This window comes from Pieris rapae, chromosome 21 (genome assembly GCF_905147795.1).
Source record: "Pieris rapae chromosome 21, ilPieRapa1.1, whole genome shotgun sequence".
Lineage (NCBI taxonomy): Eukaryota > Metazoa > Arthropoda > Insecta > Lepidoptera > Pieridae > Pieris > Pieris rapae.
The window spans coordinates 1,723,584-1,738,597 of NC_059529.1; the positions used below are offsets into that span (position 1 = coordinate 1,723,584).

The 15,014-nt window shown below is 32.8% G+C and overlaps 1 protein-coding gene across 2 annotated transcripts in view; it reads right to left on the minus strand.

Moving 5' to 3' along the window:
• LOC110997707 (atypical protein kinase C) overlaps window positions 1–15,014 on the minus strand; it is a 172,136-nt gene that overhangs the window by 120,620 nt on the left and 36,502 nt on the right. The window lies entirely within an intron of this gene.

The following is a 15,014-nucleotide window of genomic DNA, read 5'->3' on the forward strand; positions in this document are numbered from 1 at the left end:
TGAGTGGAAGTGGTGGGGGGAGGGTGACACGTGCGACGAATACTCGGAAAACATCAGACGGTAAGGTAAAAATATTGCTTGGGCAAAATATTAATTTACAATCGTATACGTTTTCATATAATCCAAAGATGTTTGTACCAGAAACGGTTAGATTACTGCGGATACATTATTAACATGAAGAAAGTAGCAATATGGGAACGAGAAAAAGTTAGACCATAAGAAGAAAATAGCCTGGAAATAGTTCAATTTCTTAACAAAGGGTGTAGCAGGATAAGTATAGTGAATCGGCCCCCAATGACAACTTCTATTCAAATTCATGTTATAGCATCAACTTGATGTGCGTATGCAGTTTATATCTGCCAGAGACCACAGCAGCTAGTTTGGGCCTCAGTCGCAAAGGAAAGAAAGAAAAGGAATGTAATAAATACTTAGTAGAAAAAAAAATTCTTTTATGTAATGCAAGGAAGTGTTAATAAATATATAATAAAAGTTTCCCTTTCTAAAGTAAAGTACCCTTTCGATTGTATATTACAAACATTGGAATCATAAACAAACATTTCTGTATAGGGCTGTAATGAAAAACAGGAGCCATTTAACCTGTCATCGTAGACATCCATCGATGGAGCTTTATTATCTCGTTACAGACGACCACGCTTTGATTTCTACGGTCAGCCACTTCCCGAGCATTAATAACGACCGACACGATGTCGAGACTACCAATATTTATTGGTAAAGAAAATTTCATGCTTTGGTGGACTCAAAGTTAGCTTATTTGTAAAAGCATCATGGTTATAGCACTTCTTAAATATATTCGTCTCTTTCTGTCACATTCACAAAACTATCAACAGAGTGTACTTGCTTTAGTTGTGAAACAAGACTGACTTATAAAACCTTTTCATCGTTTTAAGACATTGAATACTTAAACCATGAATACAAAGTAATAGCTGGAAACCAACTTTTTATGGCGAATTTTGACTAAGTAAATATGAATGGATGAAAATATGTATATTATTATTTTTATTAAAAAATATCATTTTTTGGGCATTCGGCACCCAATGTGCTGTATGCCGAACACTCGGATCCGAGCGCTAGGGATGGATAAACCCTTGGTTTAAAAAAAATTACGGGACTCTCGCAGGTAACGGCACCGCTACAATGACTCCGCTCAACAGCAATAAAATCTGTGTGTCAGGCGCAGGAGACTGATCATATACTTGCCTATTAAATTGACAAATGATCATGAGACAGATACACGGCCCATATCTAAAAAAGGTTGAGCACCACGATTTTTTTACTTAACAAATAGTTACTCAGACAAAATTAAATTTGCGAATCGTACGATATAAAACTCCCTTTAGAATGCCCTCTAACGATGATTGATGTTTCTTTATAACGCTTCAGAATGTAACTGAGTGCCCACTGTCGTAGTCGCGTCTGAAATGCGACTTGCCTAGGACGTGAGTAATGAATTATGCTCTCTGAGACTTGATATCGTATATTTGAAATGAAATATGTTAGTATGAATGTATGATTTTCACTCTGTAGTTGAGTGATATTGAAAATATGGTGGCGAACTACACTTATTTTGGGTTTGGACGTTAAATAGCAATGGTCGGGGCACATTTCCGGAAGAACGGATGATGGGGCTAAAAATTCCTGGAATAGCCTATTGGACTGCCTCCCACGAGGTGGACGGATAACCTGGTGGGGGTGTAGGACTTTGGATATAAAGCGCGAGATTGATGTTCATATATATATAAAGGTAAACGTAAGTTAATAAAAGAATACAAAGCGTGGGGGAGAGGGGAAGGAAGGAATGGGAAGAGGACGCCAACAAGACAATTAAATTAAAATAAAGGTAATTTCGTCTTATTTGTAGAATTCAATCGTCTATATATTAACAAAGTAAAAATTCTGAATAACATATATTTGGAAAGTACATGAGGAAATACACATTCGTTTTCATGTATTTACATTTACTTATATATTGAAAGTCTGGTTTAGCTCCAAGTAGGTCGAACGAGCAGTGATCTACTTCCGCTACGATTCCCGTGTTCGCTAACCACTTTTCACACATCTCACTTAGCTCTGATTGATTGCGAAGAGAAAACATCTTTGATAAATCTTTCTTACTGTTAAATATTGTTTTATAATACTTGTTTCAAAGCTCAACGACTGAGTTGTTTTCCACATTATGTGGTCGGCTGTCCACCGACGTATTTTCGAACGAAACCGACTGAGGGAAATCAAGAAAAAAGCGTAACAAATCATAAAAGGCAGGCAACGCACTCGCGAGCCCTCTGGCATCGAGAGTATTCATGAGCAGTATCACTTAACATGGTGAGCCTCCTGGCCGTTTACCCCTATTCTAATAAAAAAGCTTACTTTTCAGATATTTCGTTTGTTTTCCTTATCATTATATTATTAGACGCCATTGTACTGCGACATTAATTGTATATTTTCTTAGCAATGGTTGCTCACATAATAATACATAAAATCAAAATATCCAATAGTCTAGTACTATATTTTTTGTGACATTTAAATTAACTTTATTTAACCAGATAATGCGTAGTAATAGAATATTTTTTCTAATGTTAGTGTCGTTTTTTCAAGAAACGTAGAATAAAGCAAGATTTTTGTATTTTTAAAAATATTTTTATCATTTTATGGCAAAGAAGTACATACATATAGTAATAAAAGAGTGTAACACAAAATAATCTATCACTAACACGTATCTGGTAATAGTTATAGTGGTTAGAGAGTTAATTGTCAGTTCTTCTCTTCCGTTCTACGCCCTTGATTTGAGAACTGGCTGTAAATTTAAAATTAGAATCATTTAATGTATATTTCTTTTTTTGACGTTCATAAGTGTACATTATGTTACCTATATGAATAAATGATTTTTGTTAGTTTGTTTGGTCTCACACTACTAGACATTTATTTTTTAAATATTTTGAACACTTTAAGGAATCCGTTGAAAAAATATGTTTTAATAGTACATAAACGAAGTATACAATTTCAAGATCTGGCAGGCTGTACAGGACTATCTCATTGCAAAACGTCCCAACTCATGTTAACTAATTATCTGTGCTGGGAGCAAGCCAAAATTAAACGGATAGGATTCACAAAGCTACTAAATAACAAAGAATAGTAACGTTCATATTTCGGAAATGTATGTTTTTGTATTTGGACTGTAATTAAAGAGTAATCTGAAATATGACTGCGAAAAGTTTGGTTTTTTTTTTTTATAGAACAGGGGGCAAACGGGCAGGAGGCTCACCTGATGTTAAGTGATACCGCCGCCCATGGACACCCTCAATGCCAGAGGGCTCGCGAGTGCGTTGCCGGCCTTTTAAGAATTGGTACGCTCTTTTCTTGAAGGACCCTAAGTCGAATTGGTTCGGAAATACTTCAGTTGGCAGCTGGTTCCACAGAGTGGTGGAAGGTTTTAATCGAAAAGCATTTTATTTTAACAAACTTATACGTAACTCAGTTATGTATCGTAAACCTTCAGATAACAACACAAATTACCAGCAAATAGATATATTTAATGTGACTAAAAAAATATTTAAAAAACTCTTTTAAAGAAAAACACTTTTTTACGGATTATAGTTATGTATTATTGTATTTTGAACTTATAATTATTTAGACATAATTTTAAATTTAAACCGACGTTTCGCGAGCTTTACAGCGTGCGTGGTCACGGTGACCACTATAATCCGTAAAAAAGTGTTTTTCTTTAAATGTGTAAAAGTTATGTTAATAAAAGACAATACTATAAAAAAACTCTTGTATATTTTATTAATAATGGCTTTGATATTCTTCCTTTATATTAAATATTGATTATAATGACCAATTATACTCAGAACTTATAATTCAGAATTTAGTATTATTTTACTTTACTTTATGTTTATGCTTGAATGTGTATTCCATTTTTGGTTTTTGTGTATAATTTAATTGTTTAAATTTTGTTTAATGAGTAGCTGTAGGATTACTTTAATCAAAAAAATTATTATGGCAGTTTTTTTTAATAGTTTTTTCTAACAAGATATCTCCGATAGTTAAACCGATTTCCATTGCCTGTAAAAATGTTCATTTATCAGAAGTGCATGTTTTTATCTCAAAAAGGATTCGATTCTGATCAACAATATTACAGTTTTCAATATTATAGAACAAACATATAAAACAGTTACTATATTTAGCACAAGGGCTTTTAAGCCTAAATCTCAAGGCTGGCTTGTGTCAATGGGCGATATGCGATCTTACTTAACATTTTTGAGCCTACTGCCTAATTTTATAGATCAAGTCTATATAAAAATAATCATCACAAGATCTACAAACTTTTTTACCTCTGTTAAAATCGAGAACAAAAAATATTGATATTTTCAGAGTATTTTTTTTTACAGTACAAACAAAGAATCTTTTGCCTAATTAGGTTATTTCAGTAATAAAATATAAACAAGGACAAACACATAACATGCTCCACTATCAATATCCATCTATTGTCTAGCCGTCGTAAAATTTAACAGCTGACATTAACCATTCGTAGTGAGATAACTTAGATTTACGGTCATTAACTATTAACGATATATGGCAACATAGTTATTAACGTATATTATTTTATTATTTATTTCGTAATAAGTAACATATATAAAATACTAGAAGACTCGGCCAAGCGTTGCTGTGGCTAAGGTTTTTGTTATACTATTACATAGTAGTTCAAGGGAAACGGTAGGAGAACTTATGTGAAACGTTGGTACTTTTAACACAACGCCATCTGTTAGAATTGTATCAGATAATAAACATATATTTGCAATTCAATAATATTGCGGGTATAAATTGAGATGTAAGCTATCCTATCTTTTAAGTTAGTTCAAACTGCACACGGTGTGCAAATTTGATTGATATCTGTTTGGTAGTTTAGGAGTCCATCGCGGACAAACAGGAGATTTATATATATTAAGATAACAAAAGACAATTATACTAAAGATACAGCCAAAGATTGAATACATAATAACCAATCTGTTAAATACATTAACTAAGTAATACCTAATTTGGATGTGTTGTTTGATAGTGTGAAAGTGAGGATGTGTATATGAGGTGTGCTGAGGGTTTTGTGTTACAAATAGACTATAAGCATATAGAAAATTATGCTAACCTGATGAAACAAAATCTGTAATCACTTTGCGTAAATGATTTTTGGTCTATCGTACTCAACTACTGACAGCCTTTATAACGTATGAAATGTGCAAAATCAACATTAAGAAGGCTTTTGCACGAAACCCTATCTTCTAGGCTTTTGACAAATCCTTCATGCACAAAATGTTCACAGGTTTCTTGACTATCAAACATTGAGTGTTCATCTCGTCGATACTGTACTCTCTCATTTTTAGCGGTAAGAACGAATAAAGAATTCAAATCGACAAGATATCTACTAATATATATACGAGTAATGAAAAAGGAACATATATTGTCAAGTATTACGGCGTGCGTTCAGAAATTTATTTCGTGTAAGAAAAATATATAAGTATAAAGTTCCCTACCTTTCTACAATACCTCGATGTATTGTAGAACTTTAATATTTACTTCCTGTTAATTTTGAATGTATATTCTAAATTCAAAAGTACGTTTACTAAGTTTTACTACGTAAGAAAATGTTATTGGAAAGGATTTTAAAGAGGCAATATATACAGACTACGAGCACTACGGCCGATAAAATTTTATAACCATTCCTTAAGTAAATAGTGCGCTAGTTAGCTATATGTAGTGAATAAAATACCTTTTTAACAAGGTTCCCTATACAAACATAACTTTTCAATTGTTGTTTCAGGAGCGTTAAAGTAAAAGGAAGAACATTTTAAGTTACCGGAAGAAAGGGCGTGGCAATTATACGAACGAATACAATTGTATAATACGAATAATTCGAATTCCTTTAAATAATAAATCACCAGCGCTTGATAATAACCACTTCTAAACCGCTGCACTGATTATGATGAAATTTTGAAGTTTCGAGAATGGTATATATTTACAATTTGATGTTTTTTTGTCAGGTCTTAAAACTTAAAACGTCTGTCCGATCGTATGATGACGTAAAACTGTTGTCTACTAAACAAAATTTTCCTGTAATCAAATCTGACCTTTTGTGTATATAAAAGTGTTCGTTTTGATGTATTTTATGTTGTATATCTTCCAGTTATCACAAGATCTCTGGGCCAAATCCATTTCTAAACTTCTAAAATTTTGATTTGACTAGTAGATCAATGAAATATCTTTCAAAAAGCACAATTTGCTAAATTCGGTGTGCGGATAGTGACACGTTTTACAGTTTAAAGTAATATTCTATGAAAATCTTAAATGCAGTCTTTTCCAGTTAAAGCAAGTTTCCTTACATTTCATCAAAGTTTCATTAAAGCAATAAAACCAAGAGGATTTCAACCGCCTCGGCTCCTAACTTCATGTAATATTATTTGAAACTGTTTGAACGTTGCCAGTAACAAGGATTAGACACTAAAGCACGAGAATTTTAACTGTATATTACTCATGTCTATGGTATATATGTAAATAAATAATCATGTTTCTTAAAATAGATTTTTTAGATTATCCATTACCTATTTTGATTTAATTTAACTTCTTTGCTAGTCTGTGGAAAAGACGCTAGTTTGGCCTATCATTTAATTGTTAATTCTTAAAGATTTAGATATATAAAAGAAATAGATTAAAATATTATTTTTAAGTAAGATAACAAACTCTAACTGTTGTTTCTTAAAAAACATTTAAGCAACATTTGAGTCTCATGCATTATTTAAAAAAATCTTTGTCGCTACAATCCTCACTGTTTTTTCTAATAGGAGGTGCTCTGTGCCTGACACATGGTTTTCTCATGCAATGTTCCTTCACCGTATGGTGGACTGTGTACCTTCTATGTACATGAACAGTCGCAGAACAGTCCATTGGTGCACAACCAGGGTTCGAACTTACGTCTTCAAGAATAGAAGCTACAGTATCTCTGAATGCCTCTCGATAATGTCGAGGGGCATTCGGGCCGTTAGGTTATGTAAATAGTGTTATAATTCGCGTTTATCACCGATATTATTTAAATTCATATTATTTATGCTTATCACTGAACATAAGGTGAACCTCTAGCCCGTTTGCCCTCTGTTCTATAAAAAAAAATGTAAAGGCACGCTCAGCTGAGGTCATTGTTAAATCCCTTATGCAAATACAATTTACATATTTAATTTTTCTTTGGAATCCCACCACAAGAAAATCTCTAAACAGTGGTCATCATTCAAAAGGACAATCCCGAGCGAATAATATATATATCCGTCACGAGATTTTACCATATTTAAACCATTTTGGAAAGCGACAATGTGTTTTATGAAATGTATTTCGTATTTCTGAATGCGACACGCTGTTTTTGCAGGTCAAGGCAAAACTTTCATACGTCTTGAAACGTAATTGCGGAGCGCTGAAAACGTGCTATAACGTATATTTTAAGATATTTATTTATTTAATGAGTTTACTACATCATACATTATTCTAAGTTTAATGATTATTTTACAAAAATCTTCTAAAATGTATGAAAATAATGGTAAACATAAGTTTTACAAAAAAAATTACAAAATGAAAAATACAATTAAAACATATATAAGATAAAATAAACAAACAATAAAATTACCAGAAATTGTTGGCACTTAAATCAGAAAAAAAATCAAAAGATATTAATATATCAATATAGATTGTAATCAGGAGAACAGTAGCAAAAAAAATAATCATATACAAACATAGAAAAATGGTTATAATATTTAGGAGACACATAAGATGATATAATATTATTTGTAGAATATATGAAACCGGTAAAATCACACCCCTACCCTATACCCCTATAACCTCTACCTCTAGAAGAGTATGTGAGAAAATATTTGAAGAGGCGGTAATACTCACTTTGTTTCGCAGTAACAATATCATTTGTACTTGTAATATCGTTTGTGTGTCGTCATTTATAATATATATGTTTGCTGTAAGGTTACTCATAAACTTTAATAAACAAACCGCTTGCTCTGTGACTCAAATTGGGCCACCGGAAAATAAAATTAGGTTTATTTATATTATAAGCTAAGAATAACTCAGCAGTCAGCATCCACTACAGCATAGATCGTGGCCTGATGCAAGATTTCATCCCACGTCACCTCGACGCTGTTGATAAAAAAAGCGCTTTTTAAAGCAGCTTTTGCCGCTTACAACTTTGTGGAACGTGCCTTAAAGACAACTTGTGATAAGCCTCTAGATGTTACAGGTGTCAATGTCCGTAATAAAACTTATCTCTAATATACCCTCCTACTCATAAGTCTAATATGTATCTATGTATGTGACGTCAAAATATATACACAATTAAAATTTAAACGTGAATAAAATATAAAAAAATAAATATAGGGATAAACTCTCCCTATACAATTCGTTTTCTCTCACTCCTCTCTCCCAACGAAGGATTCTACTTATTATCATCTTAAACAATCAGAAACAAGGGTCTCATCAAGCAATTCACGCCTGGGTTATCGAACAGGAATAATAGAGTAATCGTAATGGTTTTGACGGCCGAGCTTTCGTCCAAGAGTGATAATTCAAATCTTAATATATATAAATCTCGTGTCACAATGTTTGTCCTCAATGGACTCCTAAACTACTTAACCGATTATAATAAAATTCGCATACCATGTGTAGTTCGATCCAACTTGAGAGATAGGATAGGTAAGATCTTTAATTATAGTCGCAATTTTATTTTATTGCAAATTATTTGATACAATTCTAACAGATGGCGCTGAGTTAAAGGTAGTTTAGTTTAGGTCCGTGTCGTGGTACCAACGTTTCACATAAGTTCTCCTACGGTTTCCCTTGATTAATTTACTACTATGTAATATAACAAAAACCTTAGCCACAGCAACGCTTGGCCGAGTCTGCTAGTGATGATATAATCATTTAACAAATGAATGCAGACTGGTATTATACCGGAAATAGTTCCCGACGATAACAGAATAAAACGGTAGAGCACAAGTGCACTTTTTTAACAATTTCGTCGAGTGTAGGCCCTTTGAAAAAACACAATTTCAAAAAGCAATCATCGAACATTCATATCGGGGCGTTCGCTTTGATACATTTCGCATTCGATAGTTCCCATTGAACAAGTTTTGTTCAATACTGACCTAATTTCGTGTCGCGCTGTGTACGCTAAGAAGTTAAATGTACTGAAATTTTACTAAACTAGAATTTATTTTATAATGAATATAGAACTACTAAAATAATTAAATAAACAGGAGAGGCGTTATTGCTTTCGAGCATTACTTCAACACAAAAAAAAATATATTGAATTTAATTTCATTGAAAAATGTGATCATTTCAGATAAAATCAGTAAGTACAAAAGTTAGAGATGTGATGTGGACAGGTAATGCTTGTACAGATTTATTGGAAAATAAAGGAGCTAAGCGGACAGGGAAAGAAAGTGAGAGTAAATTAAAGGATTCGTCAAGAAAGGATTAGCTTCAATTCTCAACAACTGCCAAAATAACGATTGCAATAGATATTTCGTTTCCCTTCGATTGTACTTTGCTGTACCTACCTTGTTCTATTTTCAAAATGTTTGGTTTAATGGGGGCAGAGCGGGCGACAGCATTGTTGAGTGGTAACCTAGTGTATCTACTATGAGATTGTGCGTTCAAACTTTAGCTGTATACTAAAGGATTTGGGGGCAAACAGGCAGGAGGCTCACCTGATGTTAAATGATACCGCCGCCCATGAACACTCGATGCTAGAGGGCTCGCGAGTGCGTTGCTGGCTTTAAGAACTCGTACGCTCTTTTCTTGAAGGACCCTAAGTCGAATTGGTTCGGAAATACTTCAGTGGGCAGCTGGTTCCACAAAGTGGTGGTGCGCGGCAAAAATTCTTATTTGTGAAAAAAACGATACATGCTTGTGGTTAATCAAACACAACGTTTAATAAAAGCCCATACAAAAGCATACTTTTATATTTTCGGTGATTTCGTGTCTAAATGTACGACGGCGTGTAATGAGGGGACAACAAGCGAGAACTTCTGAATATGCGGCCATAGAACAATGTTATTGTTGAATCTCCGACACATTTGTGTCGAGTTTTACTTTATATCTCAATGAGAAATATTATGCTGCTAACTTTCAATAGAAATGCAACAAAACTCTTGCGGGTAGACTAAAAATTCTTTAAAGACAAAAATTATAACATTGGTTGGTTACATAGGAAATTTTCTTGCTGGATAATCAATATTCTGCCACCCAGAATATCTCATATACATATGATTTAACTGCTATACCACACATATACAGAACGTCTATGGAATTTCCAAATGAATACGAAATAGACATTGGAGTTAGCAGTGCGATATGGTTCTGAAACTTACTTACTTCCGACCGGAAGATTCTTCTATGAATCTTTCGCCCTGTTTGCAACCACTCTGTTTGACGTATTTGTATACAATGCTAACATCGACCAATTCAATTAATGCAACAGGCTCAAATAACGACAGATTCCCAAGATCCTTAATGAACTCACAACCTGGTGGTAAGAGAAAAGCGGTAGACCGAGACTACGTTGGTGGGATGGAATCGTCGAAACAATATGGGTTCCAAGTTGGACGCAAGAAGGACGACTTAGATTGCAATGGCGACATATATTCGCAAGAGGCCGTATAATCATTAATGATGATGATGACAGTCAAGCACTAACGATTATAACGATCTTATCGAACTGTTATTCAAGTAATATTTGAATTTAGAAATATTGCGAAACGTTCAATAGAACTTGATGTGGTTAAAAGTTGTTTCCTATGTGGTGTACTAACGAAAAACAGACAATATTAGTCCTTGACTGAGCCTTCGCTTATTTGAGTCTAATATATTTTACAAAACCTAATAAAATTTGACGACCTAGAAATTCTAATTAAAGACTTCCGTTACTAATACTTGCGATATTGTAGCTTATAATAACATGTCTTTAAAAAGTCTTACAAAGCCGCACCACACAGTTTCTCCATAATGAAATTTTAATCGCATTTTGCCTTTTGCCGAATTTCAACCGCCTGCAGCCTTTACTTCAGTGAAACCGTGTGCTAAAAGCTCGATAAAGGAATTAATTTTAATTAGAAAGGGATTTTAGGATAAAATTCGCCAGGTGTAATTGGACTGGATTAAACTGCCGACTTTTAAATATAATGAAACGTTTTTCATACCTTGAATTTAATATAAATTTTTGTACCTGTAATAGAATACAGTTCATAACATTTATCACGTTATGAACTGTAACCACTGTACCAACGCTATGTGGATCCAACTGCGCACTGAAGTATTTCCAAACCAATTCAACTTAGGGGCTTTTAAGAAAAGAGACTACGAATTCTTTATAGGCCGGCAACGCACTCGCGAGTCCTCTGGCATTGACAGTGGCCATGGGCGGAGATATTACTTAACACCAGGTACTATAGCCCGTTCTTTAAAAAACTAACAAAATTAAACAAAGATAGTATTATTAAAAATAATAATTTGTTGGTTTTTTAACTTTAATAAATGATAGAATATAAATAAGGATAAAAAAGTCACCTTATATATTGAAGCTAAAACGACAATCGTGTACCTCAGGCACCTAAAAGAGGCATTAATGGTAGGTACACAGTCTCAAACAATACCTTTGTTTTTGACAAGTTTCAAAACTCGTGAATCAAAGTCGAAATTATTCCTTATTTCTCTTTAGAACTGTGATAAATGTACAAAGTATGAAAGGTCTGACAATCGCCTAGTAAATGGCCGTATTGTCGGTGAAAAATGCAACCTCCTAGTTCAACGTAATGCGCTCAAAGTTGCCAGCTAAACCCGATTTCAGAAAGTTTATCTTTCAAGGAGGATTTATAGAATTTTTACTGATGGTAACCCATTTCTATGGCGTATAAATTTTGCGACAGTATGGAGCGCTCTTTTAAGTCTGTAGCGACGGTTACTTTTAGCATAATGATGTCATACACCAAAATGCGCTATCAAACTTCTTCACCCGCTAAGAATATATACCCTCATGGGGTTTCGATGCTCACAGTAGACTATCACTAGACAAGAATTTCCTCCCTTTAGGTCGGAGGAAGAGCAGCACTATCCTTCCTCCAAGTCAAAAGTAAAAAGAACCACAACTTGCTTGGTAACAAATAACATACATACATAAACTATGTTAATGAAATACCTGAATTCCATATAAAATCTTCTTCATATTGGTACTTACCTGAAAATAAATAAATAATTTAAATACAACTTACAGATGGTGTAAAAAACAATTTGGTCTGTATTGTCAGGTTGGCATGTTCAAAAAAAGAAACTAATATTGACAAATGACAATTCTCAGTGTTTTTGGACGCCATTAGAATGACGATACATGACAAATGTTCAAAAAATGACAGATTTTAACATTAAGTTATTTAGATATAAACCTTTAAAACAAAATAAATAGCAATAAATTAACATTAATTACAATTGTGATATCGCAAAAAATTCTGCTCATTTGGAGTACATATACATACTATGTATTATTTAAAATAAAATAACTTTCTATAGTTGTAATTAGAACCGTTTATTGCAATTAAAGTAAGTCAGTAAATGATCAGACACGGTGACGCTGTTGTTCAGCTCCAGTGAAAAACAATGGGGAAAGTCAGCCATTATATATCGAGTGATACCGTTTCAATGCCTTTGTTGATATGGAGCCCTGCTATTATGCGATATTACAAATGCGAGAATGAATATTACAAACTATGTAATAGTACTTGCTGTTTCGATTTTATACAGGTCCAAAGGTACGTCCACAAATGACTGAACAATTAAATATCTTTTTGCACAATTAAATTATATCAATAACAATTAACGTAAGAAATTCACGGTGTAACGTGCCTTATGTCTACTAAGAAATCTCTTCCAGGAGATTTTATGATTGTGTGTGCAACAGTGCGTAACCATATGTATTATACAAAGGTAATCAATTAAATTTTAATATTAATAAGGACTAACTGTAGTTTAACAAAATATTTGTTTACGCTCTTTCTTTTAACTAGTTTACTTAATTACTCTATCTGTCAAATTGTGTTTACCCTGTGACAAAATAAGACCCATGAGTAATTACAAAAAACGTAATAAGTCATTATTTTATAGCATAGGCTTTATGAATTGTTAAAATTATGAAATTTTAAGAAGTTTATACATATAAGTATTTCCCGAATTTTGGTACAGATATACATTACATAACACACCGCCGTAACACAATTAAAAGTCCGGATTTAATCTATTTATATTACACATTGAGGTAGCTTAATCTCTGATCGTTAATTTTGGGAAGGATCACGGCTTTCGGTTAACAACGATTATAAAATGTGTTTAAAAAAATTATATATATTGGCAACACGAAATAGTAGAATAATATTTTGTATAAAGATGTTATGAACATAATCGATATGTGGAACGTGGTGTAATGGTTGCACCTCCTTACCAAAGTTGAGTAAAACAAAACTTGGCAGAAAGAGTGGTGGAGAGTTTATTGCCAGTTCTTCTCTTCTGTTCTACGCTCCTGATTTGAGAACAAGCAGTAAATATAAAATTATAATCATATCACATTTATTTCTTTTTTGAAGTTCATAACCTATATGAATAAGTGATTTTGAATTTTGAAGGGAAAATATCACTCCCTGGTGAAGGATATATGTATATGTGAAGAAGGTTAATATAATTTTAGCTTATAATTTAGTATTAACAACATGTTAATATTGCTCATTTTAATGTTAATTCTATGTTAATGAATAATAAAAGACGTATATTGAGACTGGTGCGTTCCCAAAATTTCACATAGTCGCAAGAAACAGGTCGTTAAGATATCTTCATATAGACTTAATGTCAGATAATACATGCCGAACACGACATAATATGTATGTTGCTAATTAATCAAATTAATCAACCCTAACTATATAATTAAGCGTCTTAATAACACGCTTAATTATAGATCAAAATCTACAGATAATTCGTGTTAATATAAAATTAATAAAAGTTTTAAATTTTATTTCAAAAAATCAAAGCAACTTTTCGGTATTACACTATTTATTTATTTTTAATTAACAAATTTTTTTAGGCATCAAACAGATCCTCTTTTTTTCTCTCTGAATTTAAATTATTATACAAAGAAATTTGGGAAAACATCCATTATATGGTAACACTGGACAGGCACTCTCGAGATTGCCAGCTATTGAAACGGTTTGAAAGCCTATCTTGGGACATGGAAATTAGGGGTATTGTTAAAAGGACTCAGAAATCGAGATTAATCCGAATGTATGTCGGTTTGAGTGATTAACAATTAAAAGGATTGTATTAGAACAAAATACATATATTTTTATTGTACATACAGAGAAATTATTTTTATTACTAAATCCCTCAATTACTCAAGTAATATAACGAAGTAATAATAATTATTTAAGTACGTCTAGGGCAAAAATAATATTTTTATTTATCATAATATGTATGCTACAGAAGGCATCCTTGTCAATTAAGTAAATTTAATCGATCACGAAATATATAAATAAATCAAAGGATGTTTTAGCTCCACTGGCAAGTGAGGTCGCTGTTCATTCCTTCAAACAAACGAACAAACAAAAGTATCTTTATTCACATAGGTAAACAAGTACACTTATGAACGTCAACAAATTAAATTATTTGTGAATTTACATTTACTGCCAGTTCTCAAATCAAGAGCGTAGAACGGAAGAGAAGATGACAATCCTTGAAAAATGGACTTGGCTACACAAGAAAATAATAATAATACTAATTATACTGAAATAATCTGTTACTACATTTCACGGTTTGTTCCCACTTTTCTCACAAAGGTGTTTATGTTCGTATATACATAAAAACCTCTGAACACATGATAACATAAAACAAATGTATTTTAAGCCTTCGTGGCCTTCCGAATTAAA